At 46.3% G+C, this 24,417-nt stretch overlaps 1 long non-coding RNA gene across 1 annotated transcript in view; it reads right to left on the reverse strand.

Annotated features, from left to right (window-relative positions):
* LOC311596671 overlaps nt 1-24,417 on the reverse strand; it is a 164,069-nt gene that overhangs the window by 87,771 nt on the left and 51,881 nt on the right. The window contains exons 4-5 of the long non-coding RNA XR_014778920.1: nt 14,897-14,955; nt 4,424-4,509 (exon numbers count right to left, since the gene is read on the reverse strand). This is a non-coding gene — a long non-coding RNA (uncharacterized lncRNA). The remainder of the gene's footprint in view (nt 1-4,423; nt 4,510-14,896; nt 14,956-24,417) is intronic.

Below are 24,417 nucleotides of genomic sequence, written 5' to 3' on the forward strand. Positions count from 1 at the left end.
AATAAAGGAAAGAAGGACGAACAGACTGGATATAAATGGGTTACTAGGTAGTGGGCAAGGACTTGATAAGGAACGTAGGGACTAGTGGAGACTGAGGTACAATGCTCCACTCAGGAGCTGGCCTGACTTAGGAATGTACCACAGCAGGGTGTGACGGCGCACACCTTTAATCCCAACACCGGGGAAGCAGAGGCAGGTGAATCACTATGAGTTAGAGGCCAGCCTGGTCTACAAGCCAGCCAGGATTGTTACATAAAAAAACTCTGTCTTGACACAACTAAAAAAAATAATTAAATAAATAAATAAATAAAAATAAAAGTTATGTACCTATATCCTTTGGTGAATTGTCAAGAGAAGCCAGCTTTCTCATATCCCACTTTTACATGTAGGCTCAAATGTTTGGGGGGCAGTAATGGACCCCAACAGTGAACAGTGGGGACCCTCGAGTCCAACCAGCTCGTTAGCCTCATGCTTTTGTTGTTTTCACAAGTGACTTTGCATTTCTTATTTAATATTTTCATGTCTTCTCTTTCTCATCCGGAAAAAAAGAAGATATTTCACCTCTAGGACTACTGTAAAGAAAAAAAAGTGCGTGTGTGTGTGTGTGTGTGTGTGTCTGTCTGTCTGTCTGTCTGTCTAACAATTATTGGCACATGGAAACACTTCATAAAAAGTTTTTAACTATTACTATCTGTGGTGGTTTGAATAAGAATAGTCCTCACAGGCGCATATATTTGAATGCTTGCTCCTTAGGAAATGGTACCACTTGAGCGGGGTTAGGAGCCGTGGTCTTGTTGGAGTGGGTGTGGCCTTCTTGGAGGAGGTGTGGCCTTGTTGGAGTGGGTGTGGCCGTATTAGAGAAAGTGTGTCCCTGCGGGTGGGCTTTTAAACTTCAAAAACCCGAGTCAGGCCCAGTGGCTCTTCCTTCCTGAGGCCTGCAGAACTCTTAGCTTCTTCAGGTCCGCGTCTGTCTGCATGCCCCATGCTCTCCACCATGATGACAACGCACTAAAAGCCAGCACCAATTATATGCTTTTCTTTATAAGAGTTGCTGTGGTCACGGTGCCCCTTCACAGTAATAGAGCATTGACTAAAACACCATCATTACTTTGCAAGCATCATGCAGAACAGTGGTTCTCAACCTGTTGGTCGAATATCAGATATTTATATTACAATTCATAACAGTAGCAAAATTACAGTTATGAAGTAGCAAAGAAAGGATTTTACAGTTAGGGGTCACCACAACATGAGGAAATGTATTAAAAGGGTCGAAGCATTAGGAAGGTTGAGAACCACTGCTGTAGAACAAAAAAAAAATGCTTCTTCTCATAGGGTCCCATATAAGGCAACACTGAAACTACATCAGCCCCGATACAATTAGAGAGCCGTACATCTCAGTCTCCATGGCTGTGAAGATTGGGTGAGAAATCTGTGTCCAGCTTCCAGCAGCCAGACCCATGTTGGGTTCTAGGTATGACTATTCACAAAGGCACCTCTGTCTCTCTCTCTCTCTCTCTCTCTCTCTCTCTCTCTCTCTCTCTCTCTCTCTCTCTCTCACACACACACACACACACACACACACACACACACACACACACTTCAGCCGCTCCGCTGGAAAACCTCAGGACTCCTTCTTAGTCAGCACCTCAGAAATTCAAAGAATTCTTTGCCTCGTGACTATTGTAATAGCTCTATCCATACCAGACTATGGGTTTCTTAGGGTAACTGATGGCTGGGTGTTTTCATGACTAGTAAGGGCTCAAAGCTGAAGGATTATCTGAGAGGCCCTGGTTTCCTGAGCTGTTGCAGCTCTGCAGAGGACAACCCAGCCCCTTGTTCTGCGGATGTTTCTCACCAGCTCATGCAAGCCCCCTATCCTTCCACACACTGCAAAGCACAGCCTCCGGCCCTCCCTACAATTCCTCCTGAGCCACCACTTATGCATCTGCTAGCACTTAGCAACAGGAGGCTTAATTAAAAGGAAAAAAAAAAGGGGGGGGGGAGGGAGCCAGTGACTAGGAAGTGAAACTGTTGTATCTCCAACCGGTATTAAACTCTTCCTTTCCTCATTTAACTTCCTTTAATCTATCCTAATTTCTTTCAGGTGCCAGGCTGCCCTCCCCCACAGAAGCAGCAACAAGAACAGTTAGGAAGCACTGTCTTTGGGCCCTTCACATGCGCCTCTCTCAACAATCCTATAATGCAGGTGAGTAGATCGCTTCTGCCGGTGATGATGAGCCCACAGTCAGAAAGGGAGGTGAAAAGCCGAGTGATTGTGGCCCGTGCCTGTAAAGCCCAGCGCTCTGGAGGCAGAGGCAGACAAATCTCTGAGTTCCAGGCTAGCCTGGTCTATATAACGAGTTCAAAGAGCTAGGGCTACATCTAGAGACATTGTCTCAAAAAAAAAAAAGTTGAATAATTAAAAAAAAAAAAACCTTTCCCACTTGCCCAAGATCACACAACTTATAGCTGGTAAAGCCAGGAGTCAAAAAGGATTCTACTTTTTTCATTTGCCTATAATAGGGCTTTCGGGGTTCCTAGCATGTACCCTGAGCTAGAACCACGGGAATGAAATCCCAGCCTACGGTCTCTGACTTCCGAGTGGACACTGCATCCTCCCTCCCTGGACCTAGGTTTCTGTGTACTTCACCTCGAAAAAGATCCTTGAAGGCAAAAACAAGACCAGAAAGGTGAGCGTGACACATTTGAGGAAGATGCTACAAAAATCCACAATTTATGGTCAGCCTAAGAATCGATTTTTTGACACATATGAAACGCGTTCACACTGTAAGGAATCTTTCCAGTCAGGTGGGTTTTCTTAATTTCAATAGTGCTTTTTAAAGTAGAGAAGCAAAAGCAAGTTCATAACAAATAGAAGCAAAGTTTACAGAAGTAAGAGTGAAGGAAGGGTTTTCTAGCATGGTCCAGCGCCTGTGGTGCTAAGGAATCAAAAAACCAGGGTCTCATGCATGTAGAATAAACACTCTACCACTGAGCTAGACTCACAGCTCTAGGTTTTCCTAAGAACATATCAACAGTGTGTGTGTATGTGTGTGTACGCGCGCGCACATGCACGCACCAGACTGGTGTGCCCACTTGTAAGCTCTGTACATAAGAGGCTGAGGGAAGAAGATGGGCAGCAGTTCAAGGCCTGCCTGGACTGTACTAGGAACTTATTTGCCTGTTCGGCTTGTTGTCTTGGAGGTTCACTGCCTCTGTCTGCTAACCTGTTCTAGCCTCCGTACAATCTAACCTAGGCCTAGAATGTTTCCAGCCTCTGAGACTTACTGCTTACTAAGCTCTCACCCTTACTTGTTCTTTCTGAGCTCTGGGCTGGCTGGCTCAACTCAGCTGCTTTGGCTCAAACTACTCTCCCAGCTGACTTATTCAATCTGGCTTTTCTCTCAGCCTGGAATTGCTCTGTTTGGCCTCAAACTAACTCAGCAATCTGCTCTAATCTTCTGGCTTCTTCTCATTTTCCATCTTCACCTGAGTTCCTTCTCTGCAATGTATCACTATTACTGTGCCGGTAAACCTGCCTCCTCTCCCTGCATTGCCCCTTAAGTAGCTTCCCTCATTTCTCTCTTCTTGAGAGAGTTGGGAGTATCCTATTCTGTCAAATCTTCCTCTAATTCGTCACTTTCCTGCCACTCAATTTAAACATCACTTTCAAACACGGGTGCTTCCTTCTACAAACTAACTTTACCGTCACTGTTTGGGATTAAAGGCATGTATCACCACGCCTGGACCTAAGCTTGTCTTTACCTGATACTTGCTCTATACCAGGCTGGCCTTGAACTCAGATCTGTTTGCCTCTGTCACTGGATTAAAGGTGTGTCTGTATTCCAGATGGATCACACAGACCTAGAAGGTCTTTGGATGTGACCTCTTGCCAGAACAGCCATGTTCTGAATTAAAATTCCTCCACACTGGACTTCATAGTAAGGCTTTTTCTCAAATACAAAACAAACAATAGCACAGAATATCTATCTCAGTATAGCCATAAACTTCTGTTTCTTGAAAGCAGAATCTTATTCTGTAGAAGTTAGTATTGGTTTTGGAGTTTTCCAAAACTGGGGGCCAACTCCAGGGCCGTAACCATTCTAGGCTAACACCCTACAGCCTGCCATATCCACAGTTTTAAAACGTCTTATTTTGGACCTGGGTTCAATTTCCAGCACCCACATGGCAACTCACAACTGTCTGTAACTCCAGTTCCAAAGGATCTGATGCCCTCAGAAAGACATACATGCAAGAAAAACACCAATGCACATAAAAGTAAATAAATCTTTTAAAAAAAAATTTCTCATTTTGCTCGACATTGCATTTATTTACATATCTTCATATCAATCTGCCCAAAACCATATGCCTTTTAAACTAACACAAGCAACTGTGTTATATGCATGGGTTGAGATCTACTTACCCAGTTTCCTGTGAAGAACACTTGGCTCATGACTCCTTTTGATGTTGTAATGGCCACAGGCAATGTTAAGAATTGTTAAAGGTAGCCTATGCAGAAAAAGAGAAAAAAAAAAATCACTTGTATCTGGTCAGGGGTTAATTTCCAAAACATGTAAGGAACTTCAACAATGAAATAACACCAACAATAAGAAAGTAATAACCCAATTTAGAAGCAGACACTTCTCTAATGTCTATATTTTTTATATTCTATATTCTATATTCTATTCCACCAATAGCCAACAGCTACATGAAAAAAATGCTTGGCCCAGTGGGTGTTGTGGCACACACCTGCAACCCCAGCTCTTGGGAGGTAGACACAAGAGGATCCCAAATTTGAGACCAGCTTGGGCAATATATAAAGGCTCTGGGGGCTGGAGAGATGGCTCAGAGGTTAAGAGCACTGCCTACTCCTCCAGAGCTCCTGAGTTATATTCCCAGCAACCACATGGTGGCTCACAACCATCTCTAAGGTGATCTGATGCCCTCTTCTGGCCTGCAGGTGTGTGTTCAGGCAGAGCACTGTACACATAATAATAAATAAATAAATATTTTAAAAAATAAAATAAAAAAATAAAGACTGTCAGGATGGGGAGAGGGATGGGCGGAGAGCAATAGAAACAATAAAGCAATTGGAAGCTGCAAGTTAACTTATTTGTGAGCAGCAGCTAGGGAGATGGCAAGATTTTGTGCACTGCTGGTGAGAATGGTGGTAGCCACCATGGAAAATGGCATGGGAGTGCCAGAATCTTCACGCTAGAACTCTGTTCACGAACTCTAATGCTGGGTATAGATCCAAAAGCACTAAAAGTGGGATCTTGGCTGGCAGGGGAGCTCAATAGGAAAAAACACTTGCTTTGGAAGCTGAGTTTGATCCTTGGAACCCATGTAAATAAAGATGGAAGGAAATTACTAACTCCACAAATTTGTACTCTACCTCCATACATGCACTGTAGCATGCATGCGCGTGTGTGCGCGCACACACACACACACAAAGCAAATAAATAATTATCTCAAGGAAACATCACATCTTATGTTCAGCCCTATTTATCATAGTAAAAATGTAGAGAACCACACACCTGCACCTATAATCCCAGCACTCAGGAGGAAGGCAGAGGCAAGATGATCAGGAGTTCAAAATCATCCTGAGCTACATGAGACCTGTCTTACAAAGACAAAATAAAAGAGGTTTGGGGACAACGTAAATATATATTTAGGAATAGATGGATTCTTCTGGACATACTATGCAGAAAATTAAAATAATATTCAATCTCAAAAAACAAAGAAGGTTGGCCGGGTGTGGTAGCACACACCTTTAATCCCAGCACTTGGGAAGCAGAGGCAGGCAGATCACTGAGGGTTCGGGGACCAGGCTGGTCTACAAAGTGAGTCCAGGACAGCCAGGACTACACAAAGAAACCCTGTCTCAAAACAAAACAAAACAAAACAAAACAAGAAAAGAAAAAAGAGAGAGATGGTCAGGTATGGCACCTCATGCATTTAATCCTAGAGCTCAGGAGACAGAGGTGGGCAGAACTCTGTGAGTTAAGAGGCCTGGTCTACATATCAAATTCTAGGCCAGCTGGGGAAAGGAAGGAAGGAAGGAGGGCTGCTTAAAAAAAAAGAAGAGGAGAAGGAGGAGGAGGAGGAGGAGGAGGAGGGGGAAGCAGCAGCAGCAACAGCAGCAGCAGCAGCAGCAGCAGCAGCAGCAGCAGCCAGACACTGATTGTGAACACCTTAATCCCAGCACTCGGGAGGCAAAAGCAACTAGATCTCAGTGATTAAGAGGCCATCCTCTACACAGTGCTAAGATGGCAGGGATACACAAAGGAATCGGTTTTATTATTGTTGTTGTTGTTGTTATTGTTATTATTGTTGTTATTATTATTATTATTACTACTACTACTACTACTACTACTACTACTACTACTACTACTACTTTCATGGATATGGATATTTGCCTACGTTTATCTCTGTGTACCATGTTCATGCACTACCCATGTCAGTCAGAAGAGGGTATTGGATCCCCTAGACCTAGATGGTTGTCAGCTGTCATGTAGGTGCTAATAATACAACCAGGGTCCTCTACAAAAGCAGCCAGTGCTCTTTGCTCTTAATGTCAAAGCCATCTCTCCCACCCCAACGGATAATAACACTAAGAGAAAAAGAGATTAAAATCTTTACACAAAGAAAGAAAGAAAAAGAAAGCTAGCCATTTTAGCCAGACAGGATCTGCCTGTCTTGGCTCTTAGCAATGATGGAGTTGCAAGCACACACATGCCTAGCTTTTACATGAAGACTGGTGACTTGAACTCAGGTGTCCAGGCTTGCATGCCCTTCACAGCAAGTGTGCACATATGGCACAAGCACTGGAACTCTCAAGCTAAGAGGAATTAATGAAGATCTGTGTAAGTGTAGAGGTATACTTGCTCATGGATTTAAAGGGGGGGGTGTGTGTGTGAGTGTGTGTGTATTATTGTATGTGTGTGTGTGTGTTATTGTATATGTGGGTGTGTTATTATACAGTGCAGGCTATTCTTAGCTAAAATGGCCTTGAACTTCTTATGTTCTTGCCTCTACTTGTTCAGTGCTAGGATGACAGGTATGCACTGCCAAGTCTGGCTTAAAATTTTGTTACTTCATGGTTTTAGACAGAGTCTCTACAGAGTCCTGACTGGCCTGGAATTCAGTATGTAGACCAGCCTGGCCTTGAACTCACACAGATACACTTGCCTCTGACACCTGAGTGCTGGGATTAAAGGTGTGCTTTACCACACCAAGCACAAAATCATTATTTTTTTGTTTACTATATCGTGTGTGTGTGTGTGTGTGTGTGTGTGTGTGTGTGTGTGTGTGTGTGTTAGGGCCTCAGCATATTTGAGGTTCTAGCTTTAATCTCTAGTACCTCAAAAAAAAAAGTGTGTTTTAGCATTTTTTTTTTTCCTTTTCTTTTCTTTCTTTGTGACAGGGTTTCTCTTGTAGTCCTGGCTTTGTAGACCAGGCTGGTCTTGAACTCACAAAGATCTGCCTGCTTCTGCCTCCCATGGTGTTTTATATGTGTATATGTCTATGTACCACCTGTGAGCACTGCCTCAGAAACCAGAAAAAGGCATCAGAGGCCTTGGAACTGGATTTTTAACTTTTGTAATTAGATGTATTCATCTTATTTTTTTGTGTGAATGTTTTGCCCACATATATTTATGTCTCTGCACTACACGTGTAGTCAGTGCCCATGGAGATCAGAAGAGGGCATTAGACCCCCTGGAACTGGAGTTACAGATGGTTGTGAACCGCCATGTAGGCATTAGCAATGGAAGCTAGGTTCTCTACAACACCAACAAGTGCTCACAGCCACTGAGCAATCTCCAGTCCTGGGCAGTGAAGAGGGAAACAATCCCAGGTGCGCTGTGTGGTGGCACGCACCTCTTATTTCAGCCTTGGGTGACAGAGGCTGGAAGATCTCCGTATGCTGGATGGAAGGAAGCCTGAGCTACCTAGGAAAATCCTGTCTCAAAGAGCAAAGTGTTGGTGCGATGGCTCAGTAGGCAAGAACACTCGCACTGCTAGCCTGAAGACCTGAGTTCAAATCTCCATTCATTACCCACGTAAAAGTCAGGCATGGCTGCCTATGCTTGTACCCCGGGTATCTCAGTGGGTCAGAGACAGGTGGATCTTGGGTTCCGGGAGAAACCCAGCCTCAAGGCAGTAAGGCACAAAACAGTGGAAGACACCAGAAACACTTACATCACACACAGAAGGAAGAGGAAGAGGAGGAGGAGGAAGAACAAGAATTCCTGCTGTCTCAGAGCTTACCTTTTAATCACCTTGCTGGGAAAGATCAACAAGTCAAACATTTGTTTGTCCCATGGTGATAAGAACAAGGGAAGAAGAAGAAGAAAAAAAAATATGCAGGGAAGAGCATCAGATGGCCTGGGGAAAAGGAAGTAAACTGCAGGTTGGAGATACTTCAGCCCGCCCTGATAAGGAAGTGGAAGTGATGCTTGCTGCGATGGGGTGGGGTGGAGTCTAGATAGAGGGGGAAAAACACATTCCTCAAGATCTGCCTGTGGGGTGTAGCTCCAGGAGAGCCAGATTAGATCTGAAGCCTTGCTAATCAAATTCCTTAAAGTAGCAGGGCTGGAATGTTCTAGTAACAGGGAAGGCAGTGAAGGCTAGAGGATGCCGGCTCAGTGGTTGAGGACTCACACAAAGCTGTGTGAGGACTTGGTGAGCCTGAGCTCATAGGGGGGGGGTGTAAAAAAAAGCCAGGCATGGTGACACAGGCCTTTAATCCCAGCACTTGGGAGGCAGAGGCAGGCGGATTGTTGTTAGTTTGAGGCCAGCCTAGTCTACAAAAGCGAGTCCAGGGCAGTCAAGGCTACACAAAGAAACGTTGTCTCGAAAAGCCAAAAAAAGAAAGAAAGAAAGGAAGGAAGAAGAAGAAAAGAAAAGAAAAGAAAAGAAAGGGAACAGAAAAAGGAGACCGAAAGAACAAAAACTCGAGGGGGGAGAGAGGAAATGAGGTCAAGAGGCAGTCCAAGGAAGGCCTTGTGGCTACTACAAAGACTGGTTTTAAAGCTGGTGCACACCTGAAATCCCTGCACTCAGGGAGGCAGGCAGATCTCTGTGAGTTTGAGACCAGCCTGGTCTACAAAGCAAGTCCAGGACAACCAAGGCTACACAGAAAACAAAAAACAAAAAACAAACAAACAAAAAAAAGCCTGTCTCAAAAACCAACAAAACAAAAAACAGGCTTTGACTTTGAGTGACATGTGCAGCCACTGAAACAGCAAGCACCGTAGAGCCAGCCAGCCACTCCCGAGCAGAGGGACATAACTTGACGACATTGCAGAAGGTCTAATTGAAAAGCCACAGAAGCCATCAGAACTGAGTTAATGTAGGCAAAAAAAAAATAATAATGGTGCCTGAGATCGTGACAGGTGGGTAAGATGTGAACAGATCCCACACTGACGTGTGCTGGTGGGACGGAATGTGAGGGCTTGAGGGACATTTATATGTCAAGAAAGACCCCAAGATCTGAGCCTTAAGTATCTGGTAGGGTCGTGACCTCCTGAGTCTGACCTTACTAAGTCTGAGATGTCTAGCTGCCTAGTGGTTAGGCACAGCCAGGGGCCTTCAAAGCTGGAGCTGTGGAGTCAGGGGGGGCGGCACTCAAGGTTAGAAGATGGAGATCGGCCAGGGAATGAGAGCAGTTGGGGAAGAGAATCTTCAACAGGAAAGGTCAGAAGGAAGACAAAAAAGGAAAGCAGAGAAAAGTCGCAGAAGTGGGGCGGGAGTGACAGGAGAGAAGGGGGAGCCTTGGGAGCCTTGGGAGCCTTGTGAAGAAGTGAATGGTCAATTGTGCCAAATGCTGCTGACAGGTCAAATAAAGTGAGCCTGAGAAGTGGCTGTTGGATTTGGCAAGGGCAGCTGAAGGGCTGGCAGCAGCTGGGCTGTTGACTTAGGGAGGTGTGAGGAGGGAGGAGTGCAGGGACCTCTCACCTCTCCCAGGGGGCTTTCGCCCTTTTGCTCAAGGCTTGACTTTTTTTTTTTTCCAGGTGCAGATTCCTCTGCCTAGAAAACACCTTCCACCCTCTCTTTGCTGATTGCCACACACTCTGAACCCTGATCTTAGGAAACCTTCCCATTCTGGCTACCCCTTCACACTTCCAGGGGTCTGTTCCCTTCCTAGAATAGGCCCAGTGGATTCTCCCGTTGGGTCTGAAGGATCATAGAGATGTCTTTGGCTATCTTTGGGGGTGGGAGTCGGGGAGACTGTGTCCTTTTAGCTGTGAGTGCATCATCTGGCATGTGGCCTGGTGTGTAACAGGCACACGGCAAACAGGAGGTTAGGAAAGGGAACACTCGGGCACTGGTGTGATGGGACCTGGGTCCTGAGTCTGAGGACCAGGGATGAGATCCCCAAGAGGAGCACAGGGGTAAGAAGAGAGGAAAGAAGTCCTCATTGCAGGTTGGGAGGGAGGGAAAGAGGGAGGGAGGAAGGGAGGGAGGAAAGACGGGAGAGAAGGAGGGAGGGGGGAGAGGAGGAAGGGAAAGACAACTCAGATACACCTGATGACAGAGATCAGAGGACCAGGCCACAGGCTCTGTGACATCCTGCCTCCCAGTTCAGACTGCTTCCATCCAAGCGCCGGTGGACTTTGCGATCAGAGATTGGGAAAGCCACGGGGCCAGGGCTACACAACGGTGGGTGAAGGTTTGGCTCTCCTGCTTGTTTGCGGGGAGAGAGAGGATGACATGTAACACTCATTTTAAAAAATAAAGTGATAGAGCCATAGATAAAATGGCGATCCTCAAAGGAAGACTAACAAGCGGGTTTGTAGTAGCTGTTGCCTGGAGGTACCTCACTCCTCCGCCAGACTCCCTTATCTCAGGCCTCTCCCTCCGGGCTTTGTTTATTCCCTTCAAAGCATTGATCACCAAAGTTGGCTGTTTGCAAATTTCTTTCTGCTTATTATCAGCCCTCCCCATAGTAATTTGAGTTTCCTGAGGACAGGAACTTTGTCCTGGTGTCACACCCCTCACTGGCAAAGCTCCCTAAATGCTTATCAAAAAAGAAAAAAGGGTCCAGATACCTGCATATCAACTTCAGCTTCATCTGCCATAGTGTTTAAACTTTAAAGCACTGCAAGCTTTTATTTCGGTTTCTGTGACGCTGAGAATCAAACCTAGGGGTCTCTCGAATACACAGGAAGCACTTGGCTATTGAGCCACAGCCTGGAATGCAGCCTGGAACACAGTGTTTGAACTGGAAGTGTGAGTCAGTGTGTGTGTGTGTGTGTGTGTGTGTGTGTGTGTGTGTGTGTGTGTGTGTGTGTGTGTGTGTGTGTGTGTTGGGGAGGAGGTGCTCTCCTCAAAAGATCTGGGAGACACTCTGTTCCAAGTTCCTCTTTTCCAGCATTTGCTGAAAATCCTTTACACACCCTGACTCCCAGCTGCACAGCTCCAGCCCCCGCGTCTTTGGCATATACATACATGCCCTGTCAACTCATCGTTATAGAAGGATAGCTGCCATGTCTGATGGAGGACCTGCCTGCTCTTGTATGACTGTATGCCCAAGTTAAGATACTGTGTTCTGAGCTTAAGACTTTATATCCTTGGCAGGAAAGATGGCTCCAAGGTTAAGAGGACTGGCTGCTCTGCCAGAGGACCAGAATTCAGTTCCCAGCAACCACATCAGGTCATTCAGGACCACCTCCAACTCCAGCTCCAAAGGGGTACAATGCTTCTGGCCTCTGCTGGCACCTACTCTCTTACACACATAGTTATACATAATTAAAACATACTAAAAACTTTAAATATATATAAATATATTTTGTATTTATATATATTAAATATATATAAATTATATATTATATTATATAAATATAATATATTTATATATATTAAATATATTACACACACACACACACACACACACACACACACACACACACACACATATATCTCCCGCTGGGCATGGTGGGGCACGCCTTTAATCCCAGCACTTGGGAGGCAGAGGCAGGTGGATCTCTGTGAGTTTGAAGCCAGCCTGGTCTACAAAGTGAGTCCAGGACAGCCAAGGCTACACAGAGAAACCCTGTCTCAAAAAAAAAAAAAAAAAAAAAAAAAAAACCAAGAAAGAAAGAAAGCAAGCAAGCAAGCTTAATATCCCTTTTGGGGGTTACAATTCAACCTGTAACAACCCAAGGAACTGGTCCCTCCTTTGCCGCTCATAGCCTATGTATGACTTTTATCATACTATGGTAGAATTTACTTGTTAATTGTTTGGTGTTTGTTTTGAGACAGAGTCTCACCTCGTAGGCCTTGCTGGCCTTGAACTTGGAGACTCACCTGCCGTTGCTTCCCCAGTGCTGAGTTTAAAGGCGTGCACCACAGCGATGATGACGCTGAGCACTAGAATTAGTTTTAAATTCTCTCCTGTTGCAACAGGAACAAAAAAGAGACCTCATCTCTGGGCCAATCCGCACAGTTATGAGAAATTTCTTTAACTAGTGATGTGGTTCCTGGGCAGAAGAACAAGAAGAGCAGGGTGGACTAGCCCAGGGCTTCCCAACACCAGTGTGCAAGCCAAGCCCTGGCAGACCATGACACTGTCAGCTCTGGTTCAGGGAGCTGAGGTGAGACCTTGGATTCTGCATTTCAAACACACTCCCAGGGGCTGCAACTGGTGCTTAGGCCAGGAACCATCCTTCAGGGTAGGAACAAAGTGAGTGACACACCTTTGAGCCACACAGAATGGAATGACGCGCCCAGAATAAATTGCAAAGACTACTTAAAAAAAAAAAAAAGCAAAACAAAAACAACACCAGGACAACAGAGAGAGAGAGAGAGAGAGAGAGAGAGAGAGAGAGAGAGAGAGATGGATGGATGGGCTGTGGTGGGACACACCTTTAACCCCAAGGAGGCAGAGGTAAGAGAATCCCGGTGAATTCAAGGCCAGCGTAGTCTAAATAGCAAGTTCCAGGACAGCAGCCAAGGCTACACAGAGCAACCCAGGGGTGGGGGTCAGGGTGGGGTGATAGGACAACAACAAAAACTCAAGGCAACTGAACTATTGGGAGTTTTCTTCCTTTGAAAAAAAGACCCTCTGTTGTGCCTATCAGCCTTTAGCCTAAAATCCCCTACCTATTGCCCACCCGTTTGTTTAGGGAGGTAAGCTGAGGCCTCTCAGCTTTATGAGGCTAAGGAAGGACAGGCCTGAGAAGGAAGTGGGTTAATCTTCTCCCTTCCATCTCCTGCTGGCCCAAGGGGCTTCCGGTAAGGAAACGCATTCTCTTTGCATGCCTCAGAGGGTAGCAGAGGACTGGGTCCTGCACGTAATGAGATTGGGGGTAGGGATACCATTTAGCAACCTTGGCTTCCGGTACTCCTTCTAATTAATCATCTCCAAGCTTTGAGCATCCTGGGCACGGCCCCAGACCTGAGGTCAGCTCTCCACCCAAGGCAGCCATAAGGTTGAGGGAATGAATGCTTGGCTCCAGCGGCTCTGGAGGTCCATGCAAGCAAGTGAAAATACGCTGTCGCATCCATAAGCACATGTACAGGGTCATCTAAGAATGTCATGGTAATTTCTGAAGTGGCTGGTAGGAGAGTGGAACATCACAGCCCTACATTCCCACACTTTCTATACACATAGCCCATGAAAACCTGGGCACAGCCACTGCAGAGGCCCTCCTCGTTTCTTTAAAAACAGCAGTGGGGGATATGCTCAGTGGTAGGGTCACACACACACACACACACACACACACACACACACACACACACACACACACTCATCTGCTTTGCTCCAGCTGTTGTGTGGCAAGGGGAGCAGAGAGAGAAAGAAAGAGAGAGAGAGAGAGAGAAGAAGAAGGAGGAGGAAGAAGAGGAAGAGGAAGGAGGGAGGGAGGGGGAGAGGGGAGGGGAGGAGGACAGCTATCAAGGGAAGTTGGAGGGAAGGCAGCAAGAGAGACAGGGCTGGCCAGGAAGAGACATAAAAAAATAGTTGAGTACAGCCAAGCATGGTGGAGCACATCTGTCATCCCAGTACTTGGGGAGGCAGAGGCAGAGGCAAGCGGATCTCCGTGATTTCTAGGACAGCCTGGTCTACAAAGTCGGGTCCAGGACAGCCAGGGCTACAGAAAGAAATCCTGTTGGGGGAGGGGGTGAGCAGTGTGTGGAGGGTGAGAGCTGACTGGAAGGAACACACTTCTGTACTCAGAACGCTGGAGAGATTTTTTATCTTCCAGATCTTCCTACACACAGGGCTTTTTCTCTTGGCTTTGGCAACCGGCCACAAGGCACAGGAATGGGAAGAGACAAGTTCCACAAACCAGGGAGGATGAAGTCCGAGGGACCCAGGCTACAATCCCTACTGCCCTGCCGCACACAGGCACATGAGGGACCTGAGCAAACGCAGAGCCAAGCCCAGTGGCTGGAAGCTGCGCAGAGAGACAACTGGAAGAGAGTTGGGAAGAAACGACCAAGATGAGGCAGAGGATTTATGGGAGAGCATGGCCCAGATCCACCCACCCTAGGGAGGGCGAGGTGCAGGCTGGGCCAACACAGGACGGAGCAGATGGCCTCTGAGCTGACCTAATTCTCCTCTCCTGAACGAAGAACTGGGCTACATGCCCAGCCCCTGAGGTCTGACTCCTGCAGGCTCCAGAGATGGAAGTCTAGAGCTGGGAGACGTTCACGCAGCCTGGGCACGCGTTCATTCACACAAATACACATGTTTCCACTCAGTTTAGAAGGGGTGTATGGGGTTCACAGAGGTGGCCTTAGGAACACAGGGTCTGTGAGTCCCAGCCGGGAAGCTTACAATAGCTGTGTGCAGTTAGCAAATGACTGTTTCTTCTTTTCCCTGCTGGCTGTGGCTAGAACCCAGGATCTTGTACATGCTAAGCAAAGATAGCTGAGCTTAACCACTTACCCTCTAAAGACGACACCCTTCTCCTGTTGAACTGGGTTGAGGAGTCCACTCACAGGTTCCTTTATATAAACAGCCAAAACAAAACAACAACAAAAATACGCTTTATTAAGTGTGATATATTTTAAGTATTTACTTAGAACATAAGTAAACACATGCCTTCAATCCCAGCGCTTGGAAGGCAGATGCAAGCAGATCTCTGTGAACTCCAGGCCAGCATGGTCTTTATAGCAAGTTCCAGAACAGCCAGGGCTATACAGTGGTTTCCTCTCTCAAGACAAAACAAAAACAAGGGCTAGCAATGTGACTCTGTGGTGAGTATCTGTCTATCATGTGCAAAGCCACGGGTTTGTGCTGGGCTCACGTACATGCACACAAATATATACTCTCTACCCCTCTCTCTTCACTGCCTACCCGTCTCTCTACTTTCTCTGTCTCTCTCTGTCTCTGTCTCTGTCTCTCTCTCTGGTACCCTCCTGCCTTTCCTTCTCCCCTCCATGATCATTTAATAAACTCCTCACAACATAATATCTGCTGCCTGGTTATATATGTATGTATGTATATATATATATATATATATATATATATATGTGTGTGTGTGTGTGTGTGTGTGTGTGTGTGTATGTATATATATATATATGTATATGTGTGTGTGTATGTGTGTGTGTATGTGTATATATATATACATATATATCTCACATAGTCTCTAGTCAATTTCTGGAGAGAAAAACAGTGAATCCTCCCCTCATCTAGCAGAGGTGCTCTGAGTTCTGCTAACATCTTAAAGCAACTAGCTGCTGCCTTCCTCCAATGTACAGCTCCCCAAAACACTGCATAATGTACTCACACAGGTCACTAATGTACCAGATGTACATTCTTAACCGTGCACATAAGTCCATGTGCAAAAACACTTCATATACAGATGGACATATTACCAAAGAGAAGAGAATATAAGCGCAGGTGAAAACCAAGTCACGGAAAAGTGTCCTGACCAGGACAGCACAGGGCACAAAGGTCTTTCGGTGGGTTCCCTACACTAAAGTTCCCATGTGTGTTCGGCAGCATAGACTGGTGCCTTCCTTCCCAGAGTGGCTGCCTTCCCACTGCTGCCTGCCACCTCCTTTGTTGGCACCTTAGGTTTGAGCACAGGACGAGCCAAACCAGCGTGGAGAGGAAGCCAGGAATCTTGCTCCTCACCTTCCTCCTTGGTTTACCCAGCAGTCACCAGGGCCATGGTGCTCTCCATGGCTCAAGGCAATCCCCTCATTCCTGGGGCAGGGCCCCAGGCAGCCTGCTGCTGGAGAACTGCCCCTGCTCCTTTAGGCCTCGTTACATGGAAATGAAACGCCAGCCTGTTGAGGGGCTGTCCAGCATATTATGAGGAGGAAGCTATAAAAGCTGCTAACATGGGTTACTTTAAGCATTTCCCTCAGACACATGGGGAATGGGGTGCTGCCTCCCATTTTTTTTTTTTTTCTGAAAAGGCTCTCTGCCTGCCCCGCCTGTGTTTATTGACATCCCAGACTCTTGGCTTTCCTAACTTCAGTGATTCTCTCTCCTCACCCTTCAAAGTGGCCCCTGTTCCAACCCACTGCCCATAACGTGCTCCCTGACCGCTTGGCCCACTGTCTTCTCCAAGTCTGGCTGGGAAAGCAAATAAAAAGCTTTTCACTGATGCTCAAGTTTATGGGCAGAACCTCAAAAGCCTTATTTTTCGTGTCTCACACAGCTCCCATCTGAATACACTCGTTCTAAGTGCCACTTTCTACACTTCATGTAGAACAGGAAGCTGGGAGGAGGTCTGAGGGACAGCCCCTCTGACTCCACGGGATGCTCCGGGGCAGGCGGAGATGCGAGGTACTGCTAAGAGCCCAAGAGAGCCAAGGAATGCCAAGAGCCTCTCCCCAAGCAGCTGGAGGCCACAGGGCCACAGCATTTTCTTAGTTGAAAGCAAGGTCCTGGCTTCCACTCAGGCCCAGCAAGTTCCTGGTGATGTGTTATCCTTGAATCACAAGGGAGCCTGAAAACCTGTTTTTTCACCCATAAAACAGGCGAAAGAGCTCAGAGAAGGGTGGCTACCAGAATGACCCGATGAGATGTTTCCCATCGTCACAGGCACATTGAAACCCCCATCCCAGTGAATAACTCTTATTACCACTAAGATGAGCCAACACACTAGTCCATTCTGGGCTCTGAGAATAAGAAAAATAGCCTGCCTTTCAGGCCTGAAGAGTTTCTCAGTGTGACAGTTAAAACAGACTTGCACGGGACTGGAGAGATGGCTCAGAGGTTAAGAGCACTGGCTGCTCTTCCAGAGGTCATGAGTTCAATTCCCAGCAACCACATGGTGGCTCACAACCATCTATAATGAGATCTGGTGCCTTCTTCTGGCCTGAAGATGTACACGCAGGCAGAGCACTGTAAACATAATAAATAAATAAATCTTTAAAAAAAAAAAAAAGACATATGCATATTTAACATAGCGGAAGTCATCGCTTCAAGGACTGTGCATGCACTCAATGTAAAACACCACCACCAGGCTGTGATGGCACATATTTTTAGTCCCAGAACCCAGGAGGCAGAGGCAAGTAGATCTCTTTGAGTTTAAGGCCAACCTGTTCTACAAGAGCAAGTTCCAGGACAGCCACCAGGGCCACACAGAGATACCCTGTCTCAGAAAAACAACAACAAAATGGCTGAGAAACTAAGCAAATTGAATCTAGACCAATGACTCACAAATGGCTCGATGTGACCTGATAGCTTTTACCCTGGCCTCTTCTCTCACCTATCCTGTGACCCCAGTCATGCCTCAGGATCTGGCCCCCACCACTTCTATGAGCCACAGACTCTGTTTTCAGTTCATATTCATTCCGTGAGGAAAGCCTTTCTGGTCACCCGAAGGACTTTCCTATCCCCTACGAGCTGGCATCACTGCTCTTTACTCCAACATTATAATCAAGTCTCCTTCCTTCATGCTTCTCATCCACCTTTCCCACTAGGAAGCGACCTCTGGCAAGGAGAGACCCTTGTCCGTACATAACTGTGTACATAACGGTGCCTGACTCTGGGGCTGTCACTTAGTGGCAGGGTGCCTCCCAAAAAAGGTATGAGATCCCTCAGTTTAATGCCCAGAAAATCCAAAATCAAACCAGTGCCCCGGTCAACAAAGAGATCAGAATGTGGGCACCCACTGCTGGGATTATACTAGGCTGCAGCTTCTAGATCCAAGCCAATGGCTGGCTCCCAAGGCAGGTAGCAGTGTCCCTGGAGGACACAGTCTAAGAAACCAGGCCCATAGGCCAAGGTTCTAGGATGGAAGGGTCAAGTGGGGGGACACTGAGGGTGCCCACAGATAACTGCACCCTGCCTTTAGCAGTGTGTGGGCTTCTTAGGAGGTTCTGCTCTGGCCCCAACCTTTGGAGCAGCATTAGTAAGTGTGAAGACACCAAAGCCTGGGACCTTCAGCTCCCAAGGGCACACTGAAGGGACTGATACGGAAAGGAAGAGGTCTCATCTCTGTCGGGGACAGTCACCCTCCAAAACACCTTCCCCAAGGACCCAAGAGGAAACCAACTGGATGAAGAAGAGCTAAGTACCCACTGTAGGAGAGCAGCAGCCCGTGCAGAGTCTGGCTAGCCTTCACTAACACCCTCCCACTCTCTGTGTGCAGTCAAGACCCCATTTAGTAAAGGGAAGACCAGGACCCAGAGAGAGCGCACCTATTCAAACAAGAAGGGAACAAGACAGGATCTGAACCTGTTTATCACACTTCCAAGACCATCTATGTGTTACCTACCCTGTCGGTGCCCCAGCCCTGCTTGTACAAACTCACCCCTAACCCTGCTTCCTTGCTCAGCCAGAACACAGAGCAGAGTACAAAGCATGGGGGCTCTGGGACCAGACAGGCCTGGGCTCTGGTCCTTGCCTTGCCACCCTCTCATATGCTTAGACAGATGCTCACGTTCTTGGAGCCTTGACTCCACGTGCACGGCGGGACAAAGGGTCCTACCTCAGAGGCAGGAGGACAAGCAAGGCGCCTGCTTGCTGGGCACCTCAAACGCTGCGCAGCCCACTGACAACTAGACTCCAGCTTCTCTCTCTGACTCACCGGACACCTGGGCTCAGAAGACAGGCTACAGGGGTGCATTAGCATGGCTCCATAGATGGTGTGCCCCCATAGAAGAGGGTCTTAGGTCTTGAGAGAAGTCTGGCTAGGCTCAAATCTATGGCAGAATTCTAATTCTTTTTATTTTTTTATTTTTTGGTTTTTCCAGACAGGGTTTCTCTGTGTAGCCTTGGCTGTCCTGGACTCACTTTGTAGACCAAGCTGGCTTTGAACTCACAGAGAGCTGACTACCTCTCCCTCCCGAGTGCTGGGATTAAAGGCATGCACCACCACACCAGCCAGAACTCTAACTCTTACACACATACACACACACACACACACACACACACACACACACACACACACACACGGCAGGCATGGGTAGAAGAGGAGGGAGAGGGAGGTCTCAAAACATGGTAAGGCAGCCTTAAATCTCAACACTTGGGAGGCAGAGGCAGGAAGATCTTTGTGAGTTAGAGGCTAGCCTGGTCTACACGGCAAACTCTAGGCCAGCCAGGGTGATACAGTGATGCCCTGTCTCTATATAGAAAGAGAAAGAGGTGAGAGAGAATGTTAAACACTGACAGCTGTGCCTGGCTCACAAGAAACAACTCAAAAGCAGCAGCAAAGGCATTCATCCAATATCTTGGCCATAGAGACAGCCGACCAACCTGCCCAGAACCTCAAGCAGGAGCTGGTACTCTGGGTATTTAAACTCAGCCTGCCTGATAACAGCCCATCGTTCTTGCTGACATTTTCAGTACATTTCAACTCACTGGACTGTGCTGAGAATTAGACAAGAGAAATCTGATATAATAGACAACTATTGCATATCTTGGGGTTACCAAACCGCAGGGGTTTTTTTGTTTGTTTTTGGTTTTTCAAGACAGGGTTTCTCTTATAGTCTGGGCTGTCCTGGACTCACTCTGTAGACCAGGCTGGCCTCGAACTCACAGAGATCCGCCTGCCTCTGTCTCCCAAGTGCTAGGATTGAAGGTGTGCACCACCACGCCCAGCTTACCAAATTCCAGTTTTATTTACTATTTGTGAGTTATTTTTTTCATCTAGTGGCTAATTATGTGTTACTTTATGTGTGTGTCTGTGTGTTACCGGTCACACATGCATGTTTGTACATGCACATATGCATGCACTCTCGTGGAGGAGGCCAAAGGTCAACATCAGGTCTTTAATCTATGGCTGTCCTTTGTTTGTTTGTTTGTGAGGCAGGGTCTCTCAGTGGACCTGAAGCTACTGTCTAGACAGGCCAGCCACTGAGCTCCCACAGTGCTCAGTCTCCACCAGTGCTGGGATGACAGACACAGGATGCTGGGTTCCACTCTTTACCATGGTGCTGGGGATCCTCACTTAACACCTCAGCCGCAAGCCCTTTGCCCACTGAGCCTAGCCCCTAGGCTTACTTTCTACTTTTCTAACAATCTAGAAATCAGACTAGAATCAGACTAGAAAATCACACATTTTCAAGTAAATTCTCACCCAATATCAAGCGTTCTGGATTCCAGGCTTTCTCCTACCCTCCTGTCATGGTGACATTTCTGGGACCTAATGGCACACTGCCCAGCTATTTACCAAAGCTCTCTGGTAAGACCTTTAGGATCACGGCTGTCAGCCTTACATGACTGTCTCCACCACGTAAGTAACTCAGGAAAAGAAAACGTCTGTTGATGTACCGGTTGGGGAAGTTTGCCTCCAGGACTCCATGCTGGAGGCCACTGAGGAGGCAGCACCCCATGGTGCTCACCACAAGCTAAAGCAGGCATCTTTAGGAACAAACTTCTTCACTTACGGGGAGAGAGGTGCAGCCTCCCTGAGAGACTGCTAAGGAACCTTCGGAGAAACAGCCAAGGTCACAGCGTCAAAGACAGCTTGTGGGAGCTCCAGCTCTCTCTCCACCACGAGGGGACTGAGGACTGAACTAAAGTCGGCAGATGTGGCAGCGGGTGGCTTTCCACGTATGAGCCATTTTGCCAGCCCTCATTTTACCCTCATTTTTACTTAAATGTGCCATTTAAGCCTTAAATGAGCATCTGTACATCTCTCTGGTGCTGCTGTACACGTCTCAAGCAACACCAGTCTCTATCATTTCTCTAGAGCCTTTGCCATTTCTTTTCTTTAGGGTTTTTTTTGTTTTGTTTTGTTTTGTTGTTTTTTGGATAGGGTTTCTCTGTGTTATTTTGGCTGTCCTAGACTCGTTTTGTAGACTAGGCTAGCCTGGAATCACATCAATCTGCCTGCCTCTGCCTCTCAAGTGCTGGGATTAAAGTCCTGTGCCATCAGGCCTGGCTGAGCCTTTGCCATTTCAATCACCAACATGCCTCCTATTTTGTTCCAAAACAACAGTGGGAATGCACAGTGGTGCAAACGACTTATCCCTGTGAACCAGGGGGCAGAGACCCACTGCCCTAATCTTCTTCAAAGACAAATCTGAGTGACCTAAAGATGACTCTCCCAAGGCTCTGTCTCCAGTGCTCCTATCACCTTCCAACTGTCATGAATTACGAAAAATGTATTTTTCAACTTTAAAAAAGTGAGATGGTGTTTCCTGTATCAGTTAGAAAGGTCCTGAAAAAATCCAGAAACATGTTGCAGTACTTCACACACCTTCACAGGCCACTAGCAGGATAGCAAATGAGAACTTCTTCTCAGCTGGGTTTGGTGGCACACCCCTGCAATCCCAACACCCCAAACGCAGCGTGAAGAATAACATTGCAAGACCAAGGCCACCTTGGTCCACACAGAGAGTACAAAGCCAACAAGAAATACACAAGATCTTACTTCAACCCATGAGTCAATCAAATGAAAAAAAGAACCACTCTTCTAGGACCAACTCTGTATAGTTGCCATATAAATTTTTTTAAAAATTTAAATGGACCTCCTAAAGTGGGGGTGAGGCTCAGCAGAAGAGTCCTTGCTAGCATGTACAAAGTCAACTCCAGCATTTTAAAACATTTTAAATCATTTTAAAACAAATAGATATCCCATTTGACCCAGTAATTTTACATCTAAAGCTATTCAAGGATGTGAACAAAAATATATCTTTAAAGATTTAATGATATCGTTTTATAACCCCTCCAAAATTTTAAAGGTAACTGGGCATGGTAGAACATGCCTTTAATCCCAGTACTCAGGAGGGAGAGGCAGGGGGATCTCGGTGAGTTTGAGGCCAGCCTGGTCTACAGAGCAAGTTCCAGGATAACCAAGGCTACACAGAGAAACAATGTCTCAAAAATCAAAAAAAGAATTTGGAAAGGATATCTATTCAATAAAAGTGATACATTGTAAATGGTGAAATGGCTTAAACTGTTAGATAACAGTGAGAAATCAACCTGTACCAAAAAGATAAAAGAAAGTATTTATATTATATATTAAGTACAAATAGAGTCAAAGTAGGTATGGTGGTGCACGCCTGTAATCCCAACATTCAGGAGATGTCGGCAAGATAATCAGAAGTTCAAAGTCATCCTGGACTAGGCAGTAAGGCTGAGTCTAGCCAGCCTATGAGATTCTGTCCCCAAAAAATCAAATTTTCTGATGTCATCTGTCATGTGTATAACACACATAGGCATGGTGACATAAATATTAGAAAAAAACATCTTTTTAAAAGCACCCCTGTTATCTACCCAAATTAGATGGTCCTGAGTGGCTTACCTTTCCTATTCAATGCAGAGTTTCTGTTCCTATATCTTCAAACATTTTATTTTATTTTTTTATTTTATTTTATTTTATTTTATTTTACTTTATTTTACTTTATTTTACTTTATTTTACTTTATTTTACTTTATTTTACTTTATTTTATTTTATTTTATTTTAGGTTTTTCAAGACAAGGTTTCTCTGTGTAGCCTTGGTTGTCCTGGACTCACTTTGTAGACCAGGCTGGCCTCGAACTCACAGCGATCTACCTACCTCTGCCTCCCAAGTGCTGGGAATAAAGGCGTGCGCCACCACTGCCGGACTTCAAAAATTCTTAACAGGTATGCAGCACTTGTACACTCAAAAAAATCTACAATACTTTTTCAAAGAAATACAGACTGGCTTCCTGTCTTTCCAGTAAGTAAAAGGTACTAAACTGACCACTCAGTCGGAGACTGGCCTGTCTAGCCTGCCCCTCAGGAACCTCTCCGTCTCCATCCACCGCTGTTGAAAAGCTCAGAGCCCTAGAACTAGACATCTGAGGCTTCCCCCTTACCTCTCTTTGACCCAAGATCCACATCTGCAATGTATGAAAGAAACAACAGCTCACGGCCTAAGTCCCACGGGCCTCCTGAGGTGCTTTCTAGCCCTGTCGTCTAGTACAAGCAAATGAAAGAGCTAGACCTCCTGCCAGACGCAAGTCCTGAAGGTATTCAGAGCCCTGTTCACAGTGGGTATGTAGCACTTAGTTTTGATGAAAAGAAAAAGAAGGCCCAGGAAGTCACACGTAGACAGCACAGGAGCCCATGGCTGGCTTGCAGTGGGAGACTCTCAAATCCAGATTCTAGTTGCTTCCAAGGCCTCCTTGGCCATCACCAGAGACCCCTTGATGGGAGAGGAGAGCCGCCCCGGCATTCTCTGCCCTTTTAGGCTGAGGGCCTGCCTGTCTACCCAGCCTTCAGTTCCCCAAATTTATCTCCATCACTACCTTCGGTACCTGCTCCAGTCCCCATAATCAAAAGATCCAGGGAAATCCTGAGCGGTCCCTCTTGACACTCACTGACTCGGCTGTCTATTTTTCCACCCCATTATCTCCTAGGTCAAGAAGCTCTCATTTTTTTTTTTTCAGTCTAAATTGGATAGGTCAGAAATTGCACCACTGCAAAAAACATCTGTAAGTGATAGAAGGCCAAGCCAATCTTGCTTGAGTGGGAAAACGGTAGAAATCATTAACTCATGTCACTGAAAAGTTCTGGGTACAAAGCCAGATCAGGCATGGCTGGCTCTCAAGGTTGACACATCAAAGCTAGCTCTGGCTGGCTGTCTTTACTCTGAAAGATGAGCAGGTTCTTCATCAGAATCTCACACGCTCATCCAACCAAGTACAGCAAAAAAAAAAAAAAAAAAAAAAATAGACCATCGTCTCCAAGAGCTCTGGCTTAAAAATAAACACACACACACACACACACACACAATATCATGGCCAGGTGGTAGCACATGTCTTTAATCCCAGCACTGGGAGGCAGAAGCAGGCAGGTGGATCTCTGTGAGTTCAAGGCCAGCCTGGTCTACGGAGCAAGTTCCAGGACAGTCAGGGCTACATAGAGAAAAACCCTGTGGGTGGGGAGAGGAGAACGACAAGGAATTCCATGGTTCCTGCCATGAACATTCATAGAGACACACCGAGGTGTTCTCTGCCCAGAGGAAGAGGGAGATGTTGGGGGGAAACGCAGTAACAGATTCCTTCCAAACAAGTCTCTTCCACTTTAA

Source organism: Acomys minous, assembly GCF_964271855.1.
Source record: "Acomys minous genome assembly, chromosome: 4".
In the NCBI taxonomy this organism is placed as follows: domain Eukaryota; kingdom Metazoa; phylum Chordata; class Mammalia; order Rodentia; family Muridae; genus Acomys; species Acomys minous.